Genomic DNA, 17,516 nt, shown 5'->3' on the forward strand with positions numbered 1-17,516 from the left:
GGCTCTATCTCAGGGTGGCTTGAACAGCATTTTGACTCTGTAAGTGGAGACAAATGCATAAAAATAAATGGCTGTAAGAGCCCCTGGGTGGCTCAGTCAGTTAAGCATCTGCTTTCAGCTCAGGTCATGATCCCAGGGTCCTGGGGGATCAAGCCCCACATCAGTCTCCCTGCTCAGTGGGGAGTCTGCTTCTCTTTCTCCCCCATGCTGTCTCTCTCTCACCCTCTATCTCAAATAATTTAAAAATAAATAAATAAATGACTGTGGAAGGAATGGCACTCAGGTATATCTAGCACACAGTTTTGGGATCCTAATATCTTTCTCCAGCAAAAGGAACTAAAGATCTTTGGAGAAATACTTGATTCTAGGACTGGGGCAGGAAATAGACAATATGAGCCTGAGGCATCTTGTAGTGCCAGAAAGTAAGGAAGCACTTACAAGAAACACAATGGTGGGTTATGTGAGGGACACAAGAGCCAAACGAATGAGTTCCCAATGGTCACAGCTGGAAGAATTCAAGCAAAAAAATAAAGTATTATTGTATCATAACCAAAAGTATAAAGTAAACATACGTGAGTATGTATTTATAAAAATAAATGATTGAATAAGTTAATGAATGGGAGAGAATAGAAAAATTTATGATAAATAGGTGGGGATGAACAGACAAATCTCTCATGCAGAAGAATTCCAAATAATTTATGTAGCTACTTTGTCCTCGAGAGGGTGGAATATAAATCACCACTCCATAAGTGTATGCTGCATTTAGTGACTTCTTTCCAAGGGTGCCACATGGAAAGCATGGGGGAGGGTAACCTTACAGTGGAGAAATCTGACAAACACCATCTTTGCCAGGCCATAAAGATTAATATCAACAGGGACAAATAGTGTTTATAATATGCACCCTGGATATGATGTGATGAGAATCATCTTCCTCCCCAAAACCCACCACACCAGCATAATCATGAGAAAGACTTCAGACAAATCCCAACTGAGAGACATTCTACAATTACTTGACCAATCATTTTTCCTCAAAACTGTCAAGGTCATTAAAAACAAAATCTAAAAACAATTACAGCCAAGAGAGCCTAAGCAAACATGACTACAGAATGTAAAGTGTATCTTGGATGGGATCCTGCAACAGAAAATGGACACTAAGTTAAAACTAAGGAATGTGAGGGGTGCCTGGTTGGCTCAGTCGACTGTTAAGTGTCTGACTTTGGCTCAGGGCTTGATCCCAGGGTTCTGGGATCAAGCCCCGCATCAGGCTCCCTGCTCAGTGGGGAGCCTGCTTCTTCCTCTGCCTGCCACCCCCCCTGCTTATGTTCCCTCTCTCGCTGGCTGTGTCTCTCTCTGTCAAATAAATAAATAAATAATCTTTAAAAAAACAAACCAAAAAAAACCTAAGGAATGTGAATAAAGTATGAATGTTGGTTAAAAATAATAGATCAATATTGGTTCATTAATTTTGATAAATGTACCATACTAATTTGTTAATAATAGGAAAAGAAACTGGGTGGGATATGTGTACTATCTTTCCAAATTTCTATTTTTCTAACATAGTTCTAAACTTTTAAAAAATTACTGGAACTTTTTAGAATGTGGCTAAATACATAAAAAATTGGATGGGGAAGAGTTAAAGATGACTCTAGAATTTCAGGGTCAATGAGAAATAATTTTGGATCTAATTTTTTCTTTGTGGATTTATCTGTTGCTCATTTGGGATAGATTTGCAGAAAGTTTCTAAATTCAAGGGGAAAAAAGAAAGATACATTTTAGTCATCAGATACCCCCAAATATAACTTCCCCATAAATTTTTTTTTTTTGGTTTTAGTGTTTTGAGTTTCTTTCTCTTAAGCTGAAATATTCTAAAAATGTAACCACCCCCTTTTTGGCATACTGCTGAAGATGAGAAGAAATCATTTATATGGAACTAGAATAGCTGGTACTCCAGACTAAGGTCATAAGCTTCTGTATTAACAATTCATGGATGTAATTTTTGTGAAAGACATGGCTTTATATTAATCTTCTAGTGGTGTTTCTAAATTTAAATTTTAAAAAAACTCCATTCACCCAACTAAAATGTGTTGTGTGTCATGTACAGGGTGATGTGGTAGTCAGGTAGGCGATTTGTAAACAAATCCTGCCCACAAGGAGTTTATAGTTTAGTGCTGGAAACAAGATATGTTTATAAACAACTATACCATAAAGTAGAGGGTTCTAACTTTCCAATAGAGGTGTTGATAAAGTGCTATCCAAAATGAGAAATGGAAGAGATTCCTCCAAAATGGAGGACTCTGGCAAAGCCTCATGAAGTAAGGAGTAGGTTGGCTTTGTCATAAATATTTGCAGACTACTCTAAGTCAGGGGTTCTATATTGTTAATTTATATACCTCTGGCACATAGATATTAAATAACATTTGTTGAAGGACTAAAGGATTTGCAAATGCAGAGATGGGAGGAAGGAAAGACATTCTAGTTCTATCTATTGCTTCTTACGATGTGGTATAAAACTAATGTCTATGTCTTTTTTTTCCCCCAAAGTTGATTCTTCAGTTGATAAATTAATTCGATTCTGTCACTTTCCATTTCTGCATCTCAACAAATACATTATTTATAAATATATTATTTACAAAGGCTTTCACAGTGACTTTCCAAAGGCTAGAATATGGAGGGGAAGAGCAAAGCCAGTCCTTTATTCATTGAAAGTACTCTATTTTTTTTTTTTTTTTTTTAGGATTCCACTGTCCAGCTTGAGATTTATTCAGCCTACTTGTACTCTTGTTTACCTTTCTTCTTTGGACAACTGTAAGGCTTGTGGAAATCTCTACCAGATGGCAGTACAACTCAGGGAGAAGAAGTATAAGTCAAACAAGTTGCTACTTCTTAGTAACTCCGGTCAGGGTTCTGGTGAGGGAGGTAAAACAATATCTACAAGAAATATTGCATATCATCTGTGGATTTCAGTCATATGGGTTCTCTCTCACATTTCTCTGATTTACCAAGAGGTAGCTGACAGCACATCTCAACCATTTTTTGAAGGGTTTCCCTGTCAGTTGCATTATTGTAATTTGGTCTTTTTAAATGACCCAAGTTTTTAATCTATAGGCAATAATAATCACACATAATGCCTTTACCCCAAGAACTGCAAAGCGCCTTAGCAGTGGATTTCTAGGGATACAGCTATAGTAAAAAGTAGCATTAATATATCACCAAAACCACAACTAACGAAAGATATATTAGACTTCAAAAAATAAGAAATTCGTGTGCTGAAAATGATACCATCAAGAAAGTGAAAAGACCACCCCTGTGATGGGAGAAAATATTTGTAAATGATAAGGGACTTGTATTCACAATATATAAAGAACGCTTAGAACTCAGTAATGAGGGCACCTGAGTGGCTCGGTCGGTTAAGCGTCTGCCTTCAGCTCAGGTCGTGATCCCAGGATCCTGGGATCGAGTCCTCATCAGGCTACCTGCTTAGTGGGGAGTCTGCTTCTCCCTCCCCTCGTCCCTGCTTCTGATCTCTCTTTTTCTTTCTCTCTCAAATAAATAAAATCTTTAAAAAAAAATTAAACATTTCTCCAAATAATACATGCAAATGGCCGATAAATACATGAAAATGTGTCAACATCATTAGTTGTTAGGGAAATTAAAATCAAAACCACCATGAGATACCACTTTATACCCACCAGGATGGCTCTAATAATAATAAAAAAAATAGGGGCACCTGGGTGGCACAACGGTTAAGCGTCTGCCTTCGGCTCAGGGCGTGATCCCGGCGTTATGGGATCGAGCCCCACATCAGGCTCTTCGGCTATGAGCCTGCTTNAATAATAATAAAATAGACAATACAAACCTTGTGAGGATGTGGAGAAACTTGGTGGGAATATAAAATGATAGAGCCAGTGTGGAAGATAATCTGGAATCCTCAAAAAGTCAAATATACAAAGAGTTATCCTATGACCCAATAATACCACTCCTAGGTATATATCGAAAAGAAGTGAAAACATAGGTTCACCCAAAAACTTGTACCCAAATGTTAATAGCAGCTTTATTCATAATAGTCTAAAGGTAGAAAGAACTCAAGTGTCTGTCAGCTGAGAACTGAATATATAAAATGTGGCATACCCATAAAATAGAATATTATTTGGCAATAAAAAGAAAATATTGATTCATACTAGAACGTGGCCTTAGCCATGCTAAATGAAAGAAGGTAGATGCAAAAGGCCACATATTGTATAACTCCATTTATTTGAACTGTCTAGAATAGGCACCCCCGTTAGAAATAGAAAGTAGATTAGTGGTTATCCAGGGCTGGTAGTGATGGTGGGTAGCAGTTGGGAGGAATGGGAATTAGCTGTTAATGAATATGGGGTTTCTTTTAGGAAAGGCAAAAAATGTTCTAGAATTAGATTATGTTGGTGGTTGCCCCACTGACTTGTACACTTTAAAAGGTGAATTATATAGTGTAGCAAGTATATTTCAATAAAGCTGTTGTCCTCACAGTAACGATGGTTCTGGTGTGCTAGACACTTACAGCAAAATTTGAACAAATGTCTTCTTAAGAATGGTTCCAGCTAGTATGGGTGTGGAAAAGTTATGGGATGATCTTTTCTTAGGGTACATAGATGCTCTAGTTCTCGATGTTTTAGAATTAAAGGAATTGAATTTGGCTAACCTTAAAACTTCCAAATGTGTTAAATTTATACATTGTTTTATTTCCAAAAATTTGAAAACACTGAAAAATGTGAAAAGGTTAGGAACTCCTTCTAAAAATTATAGTGACCACTGCTATTCTTAGAAAAGTAATTATACCAACATTGTATTTCAATGCCAGAGCTAACAGAATCTAGCATAAGCTAGCAAAAACCAGGAAAGCTGCTAGGAAGGAAAATTGGAAAATTAAATTAATATTAGCCGCTTGAGTCAGTACTTCTGTGTGTGGTCCATTGTACTTTTCTGTTTGCCTTCAATTGGCTTTGGTAATTTGATGTTGTGTTAAACTTAAAGAAATAGATGGAAATCTATATTATATGGAAATGCCTTTGGAGCAATAAAGCTCATAATGCATTTTCCTTTGTTTGTCTTCAAAAATTATTTTTGCTGGATTGTGTGATTTGTCTACTTCCATTCTTTTTTTTTTTTTTTTAAGATTTATGTATTTATTTTACAGAGAAGGTCAGGAAGCAGGGGGAGGGGCAGAGGGAGAGAGAGAATCCTGAAACAGACTGCCCACTGAGTGCGACCCTGAGATCGTGACCTGAGCTGAAACCAAGAGTCAGCCACCCAACCAACTGAGCCACCCAGGTGCCCCTACTTCCATTCTGAATGTAATTTTTTAGCACTTTTGTAGCTATTTATTTCATTCTCCCCTTTTAATCTTGACTTCTCTCCTCCTTGGTGTCTATTAAGAGCTAAATTAAAAATACCAAAATATTTTCCTGGGGGAACATTTAAGAAGGGAAGAATAAGACACTTCTTTCCCCTCTTCAATGAAAGGAGAATTCCATTCATATTCATTCATTCAGGAGTTATTTATTGAGTGCCTGCTCTGTGCAGGGTGTTGTGCTAGGTATTGAGTGTTTCTAAAATAATCGAGGAGATTACTGCAAAGCTGAGCTCACAAGAGTAGTTTAATAACGTCGCAGTGCTATGAATGATGATAGCAGCAAAGAGACTACAGTGTTGTGAGAAGAAACAGAATAATTCCACTGATCTCTTGGTGACAGAGTGACAAATGGCAACAGACCTTGTTCAAGCCCTGTTCATGAGCTGAAGAATGACTGTATCTCCCAGTAGTCAGATAGTGCTTTGACCTGATGTTAAAGCCAGCTGTTCTCATATTCAGGATATAACAGTATTGTGCTCCCACATCAAAGAGAGTGGGTAACAAATACTGCATTTCTCCTTTCAACTCTTCTCCTTTTGCCCCATTCTCACACTCTGAAAGCCCTTTCTGACCATTCCTATCTCTGTTTTGTTTCTCCTCCTTCCGTATCACTGTCTTTAGAGGAATAATAGTCTTTATTACTGTTTTATTGTCATTGATCTTTCTTAACAAATAATCTGGTCTTCCATGTTGAGCTTCAAGGGCATATGTTTGTGTATGCACACACACACACACACACACACACACATACTCACACACATAGTACATAGGCATAGTCAACTTCTTATTCCACTTCCCCATGTCTTTTTCCCACTTTAAAGTGTTTNTGCATTTCTCCTTTCAACTCTTCTCCTTTTGCCCCATTCTCACACTCTGAAAGCCCTTTCTGACCATTCCTATCTCTGTTTTGTTTCTCCTCCTTCCGTATCACTGTCTTTAGAGGAATAATAGTCTTTATTACTGTTTTATTGTCATTGATCTTTCTTAACAAATAATCTGGTCTTCCATGTTGAGCTTCAAGGGCATATGTTTGTGTATGCACACACACACACACACACACACACACATACTCACACACATAGTACATAGGCATAGTCAACTTCTTATTCCACTTCCCCATGTCTTTTTCCCATTTTAAAGTGTTCTAACTATGGTCGATGTGGATCGAGGAGCCTTTTGGTATGAATCATTTAAGCATAGTCAGAAAACAAGATACACCAGAGGCAGAAGTGCATCTGTCATAACTTATTAGCCATTTCTCTTATGTTACAAAAGACAGCATGACAGGAAAATGAGTCCTTGCCATAAATGCCATACCAAAAATCCAAGGCTTAATTGAAACATACCTAGGAAAAATGATAGAATTTGCTAATGATTCAGTAACGCCACTTGCAATCATTTTGTTTTGTTTTGTTTTTTTTTAAAAGATTTTTATTTATTTATTTGACAGAGATAGAGACAGCCAGCAAGAGAGGGAACACAAGCAGGGGGAGTGGGAGAAGAAGAAGCAGGCTCACAGCGGAGTAGCCTGATGCGGGGCTCGATCCCATAACGCCGGGATCACGCCCTGAGCTGAAAGCAGACGCTTAACTGCTGTGCCACCCAGGTGCCCCCACTTGCAATCATTTTGGAAAACAAAAGCCTTCCTGGACACATCTGACTGTCGAAGTGATCCAAGAAACACTGAACTTTACCTAATAGGATTTTGTAAATATTTGGGTAAGCCGACACTTTATTTTATTTTTTTTTAAAGATTTTATTTATTTATTTGACAGAGAGAGACAGCCAGCGAGAGAGGGAACGCAAGCAGGGGGAGTGGGAGAGGAAGAAGCAGGCTCCCAGGGGAGCAGGGAGCCCGATGCGGGGCTCGATCCCAGGATCCTGGGATCGCGCCCTGGGCTGAAGGCAGCCGCTTAATGACTGAGCCACCCACGCGCCCATAAGACGACACTTTAAACTGGGTTGGATGTTTAGCTATTTTTTCCCCACTAACCAGTGATTGTTGTAGGCTTGGGAGGAAAGTTAGATTAGTTCTAAACAAAATGGAAGGATTTTTTTTTTTTCCCCAAATCTGAGTTGCAGTGTGACACTGCAGTGTCGCAGTTATATTTAGGGAGCAGTTAGAGGAAGCATAATCACCAAGCGAGTCAGAACGTCCAGAGAGCTAGGAGACGAACAACAGCATGTGTTCTTGGGAAGCAAAGGGAACAAGAGTCAAGAAATCACAAAAAGCTGTAGTCATTAACATTGAACAATGAAAACGATGACTGAAATGTGCCTGTTGAACGAGGCCATCATGAATGGCCTCTGACAGACCTTGCAGGGACAGAACGGAGCAGAGGTCTTCATTAAAATAGGTAAGTGAATAAAAGAGCCAGGAAGAAGAGACGCTGCCCAGCACTGCTTCTCCTCACCACCATGTGGAAGCCCACACATAAAACAAAACAAGTGTAAGGCTTAGAAAGAAACAAAAGTCACATCATTACTTACACATGATATGACCTTTTATTTTTTACTAGCAAAATCCAAGAGAATCTACAAAACTACTGGGTACAAGAATATGTAAAACTCAGTTTGATTTTTCTTCTAAGTGCCTGACTTTATTATCTTGTTTAGTCCTCTTCATAACTATGATGAGGTGCGGTGATCACTTTAAAGTGCAATGACTGTCTGCATTTTATTGATGAGGAAATTGTGGTACAGACAGGTTAAATAACGACACAGTCACACAACCATGTGGGTACGAGGATTTGAGGCCAGGCAGTCCAGATGTAAAGACCCACACTCAAACACTGCTCTCCACTGTCTCCAAAGACAGGGACAGAATAATTAGATGGAAGGGACCCAGAATACAAGTAGGGTTTTTTGTTTTGTTTTGTTTTGTTTTTAGATTTTATTTGTTTATTTGAATGAGAGAGAGCATGAGCAGGGGGAGGGACAGAAGGAGAAGCAGGCTTCCCGCTGAGCAGGGAGCCCAACTCGGGGCTCGATCCCAGGACCCTGGGATCATGACCTGAGCCAAAGGCAGATGCTTAACTGACTGAGCCACCCAAGCGCCCCAAGTGGGTTTTTTTGTTTGGTTGGGTTTTGTTTTTTTTTTTAATTAAAGATAGGAGAATGTTGAGGAGGTGTATGAGTGATGGGGATGAGGGGAGTTATGAATGGAATTTCATTCTAGAGGAGATGGGGGAAAATGAGACCAAAAGAACTCGGACAAGTTCACCCTTGGTCAGGAGAAAGGCCCCCTCTTCCTCTGACGCTGGTTCAAGTGTTGTTATCCCTAAAACAAACAGCAGAGTTTGGAGTAATGCATTTCTGGTGTTGTTCTAATCCTGTTGACAAGGGCTCTCTGACTGCACATTATAGGCAATGCTGTATCAGGAGCTGTTGCTTTAATTTTTGTGACGTGGCACAGTTTCTCTGGCCAGAGGCGTCTCTTAGGTCAACATACATTTCTCACTTAGTTCATCCAAACCTTGCCTTTAGAGAGAGTTTACTATGGGGAAGATCTGCCAGGAACATGCAGGTGATGTTTTTGAGTCGTTCTATTGAGTTGGCTTTAGGACAGAATAAAGGCCTCTCAGCTGATGAATAGAAAGGACCTAAGTGACATCACCTTTTTGAGATGCCTGAGAAGAACACAGGGCATCTCAGGTTTTTATGATACACAAACAGAAAAGAGAGATTTTTGTAAAAAATAGGATCCATGTTGTTCAACTGGCAGTTGGTTCAAAGAAAAATACACTCGCACACCAACCTCTGACAAGGGAGGCATCCAGAGAATTGCACATCACTGACAGGGTTGATCCAAAAGTGTCTCCGAATTCTCTTCTGTAGTACACTAACAACACGACTAGGCAGCTAATAATCAACAGACGTTCTTTGGACAAGAAATAAAATATTCTTTAGGAGGTAAAACACATTTTGACACCTTCAAACAAATGCCAGAAGAATTGGCAAAAGACATTCTCGCAAACGCCAAAGTTGCAATCAGCCAGGATGCTGCGTCCCCGGCTCACGGCCAGTCAGGCACGTGCAGTCTGAGGGGTTGCTTCTTTACACCATCAGAGTGGCACTTAGGATAATGTTCCAGATGTAGAAGGGTTCAAAATTTGAACTCAGACCAAGCCTAAGTGGTATACAGCCTGTTCCAAGGTTGATTCCATTGCTTAGTGAATGCAGATTCCTTAAGAGTCTCTATCTCTGGCCTTTTGTCAGCATGACGGAGCAAGACAACAAAAATTTAAAACCATAGGTTTATGTAGCGTGTCCCCTGGGTACGGGACAGAGGACTTGCAACTCGGCCAGCCCTAGAAGAGTCAACTGCGACAGCACAGTTTCAGGCTCTTTGGGGGCACGGGCTGAAGTCTGGAATCTGTTGTGCGTGCTGAGAGGAATCCAGCAACTCTAGTTGTAGGACAGAGTCATTGGTAAATACAGAACTGGACAAAAGGGGCATTCTAACAAGAATTAACAGTATTTGGTAAGCCAACAAAAATGGGGACTTCAGGGGCAAAGCAGCATTCAGTGTTTCAGGGAGTCCACTCCAGGGCCTGAGCTGACCAAAAGAGGGGACAAGGGGATGAGGTGGAGATGCAGGTCTCCAACTTGGATACAGGGAAAATAAACTCCTAGTCTACTTTACAAGCAATCAGTTGCTGGGTTAGAGCTAAGCTGAGCCTGATACAGAGCTCACCAGTATTGGACTAGGGCTTCTTCAACCCTCTTTCCCCCCTTATCTCCCAAGTTTCAGAGTGTCCCAAAGAAAGAGCTGAATCTAAAAGTAGCTAAAGTTATGAGGATTCATTATGGGGGTTGGGGCAGGAATGGAGGGACAGAGAATGAGGCAAGCCCTACATCTTCCCGGCCCAAACAATGCTAAGTAAGGGAGACGTATTTTCCTGAGATAGATAGGCAGATAAACCCATGAACTCCCAAAGGATATAAAAAGAATATTGCCTTCTCTCCATAATCCCTTACTGCAATGTTAACTGATGCAGAAATAGGGGCTAATGCAGGTGGCAAATGAGAGGAGTATAATTCAGTTTACCAGAAGTAAGTGAAGTATGTGAACTTGGGGCACCTGGGTGGCTCAGTTGGTTAAGCATCTGACTCTTGATTTGGGCTCAAGTCATGATCGGGGTTGTGAGATGGAGCCCTACGTTGGGCTCCACAATGGGCATGGAGTCTGCTTCAGATCCTCTTTCTCCGGGGCGCCTGGGTGGCTCAGTCATTAAGTGTCTGCCTTGTTTCCCTCTCTGACAGAAAATTCTTACAAAGCAAATGGAAATAATGAGATAAATGAAAGCCTCGACTGAATATATAAATGCAAATTTTAGTAACTATATATGAAAATATTAAGGATAGAGCTCACTCATGCCAAGTCAAGAAAAGGCTAGTGTAAGAACTGCCATTTGTGATATTTATTGAGACTCCTCTTAAAAGAGAATTTGTTTTTTATTATCACTTCAGAAAGCATCAATGATCAGTTTTCTGGCCTGCTAGAATATTTAAAAAGCTTCCAAGGGACCTGGTCAGTATACGGTCTGCTTCTGGCTATATGATCTGTAGAGCTGGGATAGAGTAATCATTTGAGAAAAACAGAAGCTGTTTGTCTCTAGTTTCTCTAATATCTGTAACATTCTGGTAATGTTAAAGTTAAGGCAGGTGAAGGTGTGAGGTGATTGGAGAAGACCATAGAAATAGCAACCAAATACTGGAGTATGCAAAATAGAACAAAGCAACATTAATATTATTAATTTTATTTTTATGTTTTCGTAGAGAAACAATGAAATAGCTGTAATAGCCACAGCTCCCCCCCCCCCTTTTGGAAGAGGGGCCCTGGACAGAACTTGATATTCTTGCTTATTTCAAGGAGTTCAAAGACAACCTTCGTTTACCCCGCTGAGTATAATAGCGTGTGTCAGCCAGGCAGGTAGCGGTACTGTCCACACAGGCAGGCGCCAGCCCAGAGCACTCCCCACGGGGGTTGTCGAGCATGTGGGTGTTTGATCGTTCTGCCAAGACTTCTGATTAGGACACTCAGTCAAACTAACAAATCTCCTGTATGCTTCAGGGCTTCTACTTTCATTTTTTTTACTGGCCCCTTTTGGAAAACTTGCGGGAAGAATGCTTTGGCGACCTTTTACCATTTTAACAGAGAATAGATTCCTTCTCCCCATTTACTTCCAGGCCATTCTTCTCTCTCCCACCTGTCTCAGACACATTCTTCTGTTCAGTATCCCTTGTCTGCTGCTACCCCCAGGCGCCCTTCCACGTACCCTCAAGTGTCGGTGTGGCAGAAGCCTGCAGAATCTCCCTTGGACTCCCCACACAACGAAACCATGCCAGCGTCTCCTCCTCCTCCTCCTTCACCTTCTCTTTTTGGGGAACGGAGTGGGATCTGTGGTGTCGCTGAGCTTTGCTTAACAGGTGGAGTTGCCTGTGATGATAGCATTTAACTAGGAAGATTTAGAAAGTGAAAAACATGCTTGCTTTACCCCAGCATAAGGTTTTGTTTCCATGAAGTTTATGGGGAGCTAGAAATTTCACTGAGCCAATCCGTGTTTGCTTCATTTGCCCAGGGCTTTGGAGTCATTAACACGTGAAGCAATCCCATAAAGTAGTACTGGGTTATATTATTTACGGTATCAGCAACACGAGGTATTTTAATTGTACTTTATACTGCTGCTCACGGAGAAGTAAATATAAAAATGAGCAAATAGTAGAGGGCCGAAGGAGGTGATTCTGCTCTTCTTCATACTCTGTCTCTGGTTGTAGGATTTCATTGTGCAAATCTTTCTAGAGCACCAATTTCCTCTGCCCCCGCCCCCAGCGTTCCAGTTCAACAAAAATTAATTTCATTAAAAATTTTAAAAATCCCTGTAATAATGATCACATATGTTCATTCTTAGTTAGTCTGTCTAAAATTAGGCCAGGAATTCTGTTAAGGAAGTGCACACTTAGAATAAACATCGGCTCTCAACTTGTTTGTTCGTTTCCCAAGTTCAAGCCTTCCTGAGAGATCAGGCTACCAAGGCAGAGTGCGCATGACTCATTCATCCAATTATTCATTCGTTACAAGAAACATTGGAGGCTGAAGTACAAAAATAAATAAGATAGAGTCCATGCTCTTGAAAAATTTATGGTCCCCAGGAGCCTTTTCATTTCTTGAATTCATTCAGCCTTTACTGATCGCGCTCTTCAGGTGTTCTCCCTTGCAGAACGCTCTGGCTATGTACCAGAGTTACCTAACTTTTAAGTTAGTATTGCTCAGGCCCACCCATACCTGCTCAATAGAATATCCAGCATCTGTTCTATTTAGAGCTCCACTGATGATTGTGATATACAGCGAGGATGTTGAAAAGCCCAGTTTATTGTGGAAGTTACAGTGTTGCCAATCACAGCTGGTTCCACCTTAGTTCTACATAACTTTGTATTTTATTTACCATGTTTTCTCTATTATTTCCTGGGACCTTCTGTTTATGAGTCCCAGCCACTGTACTGTCTGCATGTTTTGCGGCTTCACAACTGACGTTCTCTTAGGGCAGGGAACACCAGGTTGCCACTAAATGCGAAGTTAGCTTATTGGTTCAGACGTCACCCATTCTGGTTCCATAACACCTGCTGCTTTGTACTGTGACCGAAACCCTGTACACCTATTCATGTATTTGTCTTGGGGCAAAAGGGTGCAGCCGTGTCGTCCAAAGGGAACATGGAACTGAATGTAAGTTAAATATAGTGACAGGAGCCATTTCATAATAGTTACAAGCTTGTTTTAGTTGTGAAGCGGGGACTTGGTTGGCTTGCTGCCAAAAAGAAGCTGGCGTTGCCTTCTTAATTCAGTCTGCCCGGCACCTCTCTGACAGTCTTACCAGTTTATCAGTCCCCTCTCACTTATGGCCTCTCGTTTACTCCTTCATTCAGTGACTATTTATTGAAAACCTGCTTATATCAGGCACCGTGTCAGGGCTGCAGGCATCGCGGTGAACAAAATCGAAGTGGTTCAGTCTATTTCTTTGAGGCTTCCTCAGAGAAAATGTAGCTTCTTTATTTTCCCGGTATCTTTCTAGCCTGCCTCCTGAGCTCCTACCCACTGATTAGCAAGGGAGACAGATTACCTGAATATCCAGCCTGGATTGAAGCTTAAAATGAGACAATAATTCAAACACTCCCTTGCAGTAGTGTCATAAATGATGGACCTGTCTGTCTCTGGGTCTCAGGGACAGTATCCCTCATGCACCCGAGTGCTGCTTGCTTTTCTGGCATTTATGGCTGAAATCTGTGGCTGCAGGCTGCTTGACCAGAACCCAGAAGCACTCAGGCTGACTGGGCTTTATCTTGGCTTCCACAGGTTGTACACCCTTGAGTCTGTGCTGCATCTGGTGTCCACTTCTCCCTCTTGTAATCACTCAGTGCTCGTGCCTTGTGGGGACTATGGGAGCTCCAGAAACCTAAACCTCAGGTTCTTCTCTCTCAGTCCTTCGGCCACACTGAGTCACTGTGTCTGTGTCCCATGTTGTGGTCAAGGCCACCTGAGAGTTGACCTCGTCCTAGAATCTCAAACAAACGTCAAGAGAGAGCAGGCTGTTGGTTTTATCCTGACTTACTTAAGACACAGATTCTAGGAAATCAGGACTACGTTGCTGCCCTTCTCCTCATTTCCCAGAGTCTGGAAGCACTGGGCTTTCTCTTGACATTATATCCTCCTTCTTCCATAGGCCTAGTGTGGCTGAACAGTTGGGTGGAGTATCTTCTCCACATTCTCTTTTGTGTAGGCTCGCTGGTTGATATAGCAAACGGAGAAATAAAGGCTTTTAGAAAATGCTCTCTTGAGACAACTTGCAAGGCTGCTGTCTTCCCGCAGGTTGTAGGTCCTATTGCTGCGTGCAGTGGCTCATTCTCCCTTTCCTTTGCCATAGGACTTGTGACACCTCCTATGAGAAGAATACACCTTCTTGTCCTATTGATACGGGGCTTAGACATGACAGACTTTGGTCAATGGCACGTGAGTGGATGTGATATAGGCCACATCTGAACAGAAGCTTTGAGAATCAGCGTAGGTTTCTACCAGCCCTCTTGTTCTATCCCTTCTGCCCTGAGAATGGTACAAAATGGGCCAAAATAGGGACTTCTTTGTCAGCCTGGGTCACAGGATGAGAAGACACATGGAACAGCAGTAAAGCTGACACTGACCTGCAGCCAAACATAGGAATGTGAGAAATAAAATTGTGTTGCTATAAATCACTGGGATTTGGGGTTAGTTGTTACTACAGCAAGGCTGACAAATACACTCCAGAATCTCTTGCATATCAAAAGCCAAATGTCAATTCCTTCTTTCTATTTAATTTCCTTCTCTAATAAATCATAATCTCTCCCTAAACAGATGGATGCCTTGAGCCAGATTGGGTGAAGGTTATTCATTCAGAAGGGCAAAAGAATGAAGCATCTTAGTTCTTTTCAAAATATCGCCATGTTCCGTAAAGAGAAGAACTTTGTATGAAAATACCTTAAGCTGCGTGGTTTTGGTTTTTCTTGTGGTGTTTGTTTTATTTTGGTGTTTTGTTTTTGCTCTGAAAGGAAGAAGTGGTCATCACCATGTAAGTAAATGGCGGTGTGTGCTAGGCATACAGCACATCCAGGTGAAAATTAGAAAGTGGTTATTAAAAGATAGAAAGTATCATTTTGAGGTTAGGATATTATGATAGAGACATGATCTAGAGAAGAAGGCACTAATCTCATGCAGTGAGAGGTGAATAAATTCTGGATTTTGGTCCCAGAGTCATGGTCCACATTTTATGGCCAACCATAGGATCCTTTCTGTCCTTAATTGCTTGGATGCAAGTAATTTAGCTCAGATTCCAACAGACACCCAGGTTTCTTACTATTTTTCATTGTGTTGTATTTTAGGTATTTGCAAACATGTAAAACTTCTTTGGTGGTAAATGCACTTGCTGCTTATTTACTTGTGCCAGAGGCAAACTAAAGAGATAGTAGACAATGAGGAAAGAACTGTTGGTCCCACAGTGATCATTTTAGCTACATCTGTGCAACACATGGTAACCACCACCAGCAGATACATTTTTTAAAAGTAAGAAAATGTAGTAGCTTTTTTTTCCCCTGTAGAAATGCTTGAGGTGGGTCACCTGGGTAGCACAGTTGGTTAAGCATCTGACTCTTGGTTTTGGCTCAGGTCATGATCTCAGGGTTGTTAGATCCAGCCCTGCATGGCGCTCCGTGCTCAGCGTGGAGTCGGCCTAAGACTCTATCCCCCCTCCCTCTGCTCTTCCCCACGGCATGCATGCATGCTCTCTCTCCGTCTCTCTCTCTCTCTCTCATAAATGGATAATTTTTTTAAAAAAAATGCTTAAGGTTCCACTGGATCTAAATGATTGGAATTTCCCTGCTGCCATTTCTGGTTTCATATACAAAACTGCCCACCATTTTCTGTTTGAGAAAAAGCATTTCATTTATGTTCAAACCTGAGATTTTCTAAGGAAAAAAGTAACAGTCCTAACCAGATACTTTGTTGTGACGGACAAATTTTGTGTGTGTGTGATGAATAAAATTTACAGCTGGATCTGATAACAGCTTTGTAAGTCAGTTGTGTCATGAGTAAATTATGCACTGTTAAGAGAACAGTAACAACTCATCATTTTTAAAGTAATTGATCATATGCTATAAATTTAGAAAGAAAAAAAAAACCCTAGACAGAACATGAGGAATACAATAATAGAGAGGCTAGCATATGCTAATACAGTCAAATACTATTTTAAAATATAAGTACATAAAACATAGATGGTAAGTGGAGCACATTTTGTTCAAGAGAAAACATACTGAGTGAAATTTGTTTCGTTCAAAAAACAAAAAAATCAGGCCGACAATGATTGCCTGGGCCGATATAAGCATAGGCAACGAGTAAAGGCTGTACTATTTCTAGGCCAGATTTTAGAACTGATCCTGTCTAAAAAAGAAAATCATACCTTGCTGAGCCCCAGAAAGGCAGTGAGCAGCCACAAACCTGGCCCTCCAGAGTAGTGGGCCCTCGCCTGTCTCTCATTTGGCATCTCCAACTATTTGCTTTCTCTATTCCAGTCATGTGTATTATCTCCTCATCTCAAACATGCCTTTCTCTAGGTAATTCATCCTCTGATCGTATGTACCAAATTTTTTTCCAAAGCCACCAGTATTTCCTGTTTATACGCAGAATACTAATTAAGTCCTAGGCTGCTTTTAGTGCCTACACTACTCTGAGAACCTGAAAAATGAATGCTCACTTCCTGAGTCTGACTTATTCAGTTGAACCCATACCTTGGCATACTGGAGGTTTGCATATGTATCATCTCCGTGCCTCTGATTGTTTGCTGCAATGTCCTTCATTTCTATCTTACTCCAAGGCCCATTCAAACACCATTTCCTCCATGAAGACTCCCTCACCCTCCCCCGGCCCCCAGCTGGACCTTATCACTCTCATCTCTGCATTTTGATAACACTGAATTATTATTTTTCTCAAAGAGAGTTTTTATGATATTTTGCTCCATATTATTTATATATTATATATGATATTTTGCTCTAATTATATTATTGTGTATCTCTCCTAATAATGATAATGGTGAAAATAGCTACCATATGTTGAGACCTTTCTGTTTGCCAGCCCCTGGGCTAAACACTATACCTCACAATAACTCTGTGTGTTTATTCTTATCCCACTTCTACAAATAAGAAAATTGAGGCTAGAATTACTATTTACTGTCTGTTACTCTGTTATGAACTTCTTAAGGTTGTGAGTTGAGGGGGGCGGTGGTGGATATTCACTTTTACTGAATATTTAATCTGTGCCTGACACTTGACTAGGAGTTTTCAGGTATATTTTTTATCATATGAGGTAAATGTTAATCATTTCCATTTTACAGATGATTATAGTTCACCAGAAACTAAGTGAAAAAAACAAGTGATAGACTTGGAAAAGATATTTATAGTACATGTAACTGGCAAAGGATTGAGAGCCAGAGTATAATCAGTAAGGAAGAGACCAATTCTCTAATTTAAAAAATGAGCAAAAGACATGAATAGGAAGTTTACTAAAAGGGAAAACTGTAATAAGCAAAAACACATGGAATGATACTCA

General features: G+C 40.6%; 1 protein-coding gene across 5 annotated transcripts in view; it reads left to right on the forward strand.

Annotated features, from left to right (window-relative positions):
- FRMD5 (FERM domain containing 5) overlaps window positions 1-17,516 on the forward strand; it is a 294,977-nt gene that overhangs the window by 145,877 nt on the left and 131,584 nt on the right. The window contains exon 1 of one of the 5 annotated variants that reach the window (XM_034661043.1): window positions 6,924-7,108. The exons of the other annotated variants lie outside the window; for them this stretch is intronic. The gene's annotated coding sequence lies outside the window, so the exon portion shown is untranslated. Of the gene's footprint in view, window positions 1-6,923; window positions 7,109-17,516 lie in introns of those variants that run through there. 5 annotated transcript variants of the gene reach the window in all.

This window comes from Ailuropoda melanoleuca, chromosome 5 (genome assembly GCF_002007445.2).
Source record: "Ailuropoda melanoleuca isolate Jingjing chromosome 5, ASM200744v2, whole genome shotgun sequence".
NCBI classification, from domain to species: domain Eukaryota; kingdom Metazoa; phylum Chordata; class Mammalia; order Carnivora; family Ursidae; genus Ailuropoda; species Ailuropoda melanoleuca.